Source organism: Camellia sinensis, chromosome 1 (assembly GCF_055761805.1).
Source record: "Camellia sinensis isolate YWXY chromosome 1, ASM5576180v1, whole genome shotgun sequence".
Classification (NCBI taxonomy): Eukaryota; Viridiplantae; Streptophyta; class Magnoliopsida; order Ericales; family Theaceae; genus Camellia; species Camellia sinensis.
Genome location: NC_138961.1, coordinates 138,497,055 through 138,501,084, shown reverse-complemented (window position 1 = coordinate 138,501,084; position 4,030 = coordinate 138,497,055). Strand labels below are relative to the sequence as shown.

Here is a 4,030-nt window from a genome sequence, read left to right as displayed (position 1 = left end):
GAGAAAATTTTCAAGTTCTGAACAAGTAGTTTTCGAGTTTTAGTTACAGGCGGTGAAAACTGTAAAATTTTGCAGTTTCAAATTTTTTTAGTGCTGGAATGAATCATGGTTTAAAACTGTAAAATTTTACAGTTTCAATTGTTTTGGTGCTGGAATAAATCATGGTATAAAACTTTAAAATTTTGCAGTTTCATAACATTCTTTAGAACTGTAAAATTTTACAGTTTCATAACATGTTTTTCAGTTTGATTAATAAGGATAAATGCTTAATAGATTTTTGCTTTGAAACTGTAACATTTTACAGTTTCAAAACTTATTTTTCAATTTGATCAATATTGGAGATTATTTGCTTAAACCTTACAAAAATTGAAAAATAGCATATGTTTTTCCCATTGTTGCTGTTTTTTGTCGTTTAATTTTTTTTCTTCTTTTAGTTTATCAATATTTAGTACATTTTGCTATGTTTTTTTTGCTCTAATTTCTCAATTTATTCTCTTTTTTTTTCTGGCAATATTCTAGACATTTCGGTGAGTCTCCAGTGATGTTTTTAACGTCCAATGAACGTTCTGAACATTCCGGCGACTTTCATTAACGTTCTAAACACTCCGGTGAATTTCCAGCGATACTCCGGCGACTTCCCGGTGATGTCGAACATTCTGACGAGTTTCCAGTGACCGTTTGACAGAAGTTCGACGGTAGTGAGATATAACAGTGTTTGTAAATTAAAAAAAGAAAAAAGATTTTTTGGTAACAATTAAAAATATATAGGACTAATTGGTACAAGTGTTTTGTTTGAGGATTAGATGGGTCTTGAGCTTTATATATGGGACGTATTGGTAAGTTCCCCTAGAAATATTGATAGGTGAAAAAAATAACAAAACTTATAAGTAAATAAATTTACCCAATAAAACCGATCCATAAATATCCCTCATACATCAACCCAAGCCAACCAGGGCCGGCCCAAGTGGATGGCCTTAAGACCCTGGCCTTCGGCGTCCCAAAAGAATGAAGGCCCCCATTTTTATGAAGACAGGTTGAGCACACGTGGTTTAGCCTGCTGTGGTTGGTCCCAATCCATCCAAGAAACTTGGATGTCCTTTTAGGTCCAAATCCAAAAGCCTTGTTTGTATTTTTAGATGTTATTTTAAAAATAAATTTTTAAAGAGAATTTAAAAAATTTTAAAATTTATTTGATCGAATATTTTGAAAATAATTTTAAAATTTTAGAATTTGAAACAATTTGATATTTTCTTATAATTAAATAAATAAGTGAGAGAAAAAATAATTAAAAAAAAAAAGGATAATTGATTAAGATATAGTAGAGAGAAAAATAATTTTTTTTTAAAATTTCAATCAAACATAATTTTTTTCTTTTTTCTTTTTTCCCAAGAATGGTGATTAAGAGCTCTAATAATAGAGCTCTAATAAGAGCACTAATAACGTGACAACCTTAAAAAAAAAAAAAACAAACAAAACAAAATAAAAACAAAAATATCAAATCACATCGCAGATTAAAACTCTTCTAAAACTCTAACTTTTAGAGGTGCGAACCATTACTCTTTTTCCAATGTTTTGAAAGACATTCAAATTCTTTATAAAAAGAATATGCTTCATACCTTTGAGTCAAAAGACACAGCTCTCTCTCTCTCTCGCTCTCGGTCATCAGCGACGACGAACGACGATTAAGAGGTAAACTAGATGTCTGTCCTCCAACTTTGCAGTGTATGTATTTGACGACGACGAACGACGATTTTATGGAATTTTCTCTTCAATTTAGCAATGGATCTAATTCAATGTATGTATTTGTGGTTGAAATCAGTTTCTTACAAAATACCTCATTGAAGATTAGAAAATAAACACTTCAATTTCAAAATGGAATATCTATTAAGCTTGATTTTTCCGTTAATTTTCTAACTTGTTACACATTTCTCATTCCATACAAAATGGGTTTAGGGTTTGGGTGTGTATTCTGTTTGTTAGAGGGCTATGGGGTTGATTCATGACATGAATTGTGAATTTTGTTTTTGAAGTTAGAAATGGTCTCATTTCTTTAGCTCTTGCTTCCAAGTTTGCTTTTGTAAAGCTGAGATTTGAAGGGTTGTTCATTTCTTGCACATTTTGGATTGTCTATGTAGGGTTTGTAGTGAGGTATTGAAAGGCTATTGAGATATTTACGCTGGGTTTGATTGGGGGATTTGGGGATGAATTTAAAATGGGAAGGGGAAAGGGAAAAGGAAAATGTGTAATATAAGGATGTTTTATTTATATTTCACCTACTTTTTTTTATTTTCCTTTCTAAATCTTTCCTCAAATCTCCTAACCAAACACAACATTAGATTTTTCACTTTGAGATTTGGTGAAAGTTGAGCCAAACAATTGGGGTCGGCCGGCCCTGTATATAGAAACAATTATTTTCTACTAAAATCATACTTTGATGGGTTTGTTCATAATGTTCATATGAAGGCTCTGTGTATAGAAATAGATGACATCATTGGATGTTATTGATGGTACTGTGGAAGATAGTATAAAACAAATATATGTGAAAGGATTGAGGACAAAATGGAAAGCATTGCTGGAGAACTACATGAAGATATAGCTAGTTCAATGAGTTTTTTGTTTGTTATCTCTCTCTCTCTCTCTCTCTCTCTCTCTCAGTTTGTTTGTTTGTTTGTTTGTTTGTTTGTTTGTTTGTTTTTTTTAAACATCATTTGTAGATGACAAATTCAAGTGTTAATGGTACTAGCTCAGATCACTTGACATATTACAACAAAAATTGTTATAAATGTCATAAAAGAGCAGGTATTCAATGGAGCTTGCCTACAAATTCGCTATGTAGAGGTGATGAAATTGCAAGACAGCTAGAAGCAGTGCAAATGGACAATGTGCAAATTGTCAATGAACAACTTCAATTTCGGATCGCAGTGCAAATGGACAATGTGCAAATTGTCAATGAACAACTTCAATTTCTGATCGCGAAGATTCAAAAATTGGAAACTGACATTATGTTTATTAAATATGGGTTAATTGTGGCCTTGATTGTGTTTGGTTCCTTGTTAGTTATGAAGATGTGATGATGTATGCAAGTTAGTCATCTACTTTAAGAGCAGTCTCAGCGAACGGCATACTTTTTGGCCGTACAATGGGCAAGGCAGAATAGTTTGTTTTGGATAGAAGCTCGGACAGATCAGGGTTAAGTGTGGCGTAGTTTTCTTTTAGGTTTTTGCATTTGCTCTTGTTTATGGTTGTATTACATTTAGATTATATGAACATTGGTTTCACAAATAATAAACGTGAGACAAGACTTTAGTTACCATTCTATCTTCATTTAATTGGTAATTTTTAAGTTAATTGATTTGATCAAGCAAAAGTGTATGATTAATCTGCACATAGAAGTGAACACATTACAGCATAAACCTGTTGTAAAGACGTGACTCTCCCCATTATTTTGATTAGGAGTTCACATTTCGATGTAAATCGCACTTGTGAATCTCACATTTATGTCATAGAAGACGTAAATATTTCCGTTATTTTGACTCAGTCACAAGAGTCCACATTTGTGACGTGAATGTCACATATATTTTGACTCACGAGTTGACCAAAACTTGTGTATTAAAACTATTTAAAAGGAGTTTTGATGGCTTTGATGGGGGCATAAGAGCCGATCAACCTGTACATGTCATCGGCCACGAGGGGAGGAGGGATGGTGATATGGACTTTGGAAAGGAGAATAAAAAAAAAACAAATTCCTAGATTTCCAAATTGACCCACAAATCTGGACAATGAAGAGGGTAATCCTCAAATCTCTGACCCTTGCAGACCGAACTAGGCTGTGTGGCCTTGGTCAATTTACCTAAAGTATCCTCAAAACTCTCGATTGGATTATTTTACCGTTTCACCAATTTTTTTTTTTTTAACACCGCTATCTCACATATATAAAGCAACAACAAAGAGGTCCATTGCATTTGGAGGCGTCAACCATTTCATAAAAATGCGTCAACTAAAGGCTGTTGCATCTACCCATTATTTAATG

At 32.9% G+C, this 4,030-nt stretch overlaps 1 long non-coding RNA gene across 1 annotated transcript; it reads left to right on the top strand.

The window, feature by feature from the left end:
- Nucleotides 1-1,506: 1,506 nt before the first annotated feature.
- Nucleotides 1,507-3,313, top strand: LOC114304851 (uncharacterized). Its single transcript, XR_003644169.2, has 2 exons — nucleotides 1,507-1,689; nucleotides 2,715-3,313. It is a non-coding gene; the product is annotated as an uncharacterized LOC114304851 (long non-coding RNA).
- The last annotated feature ends 717 nt before the right edge of the window (nucleotides 3,314-4,030 follow it).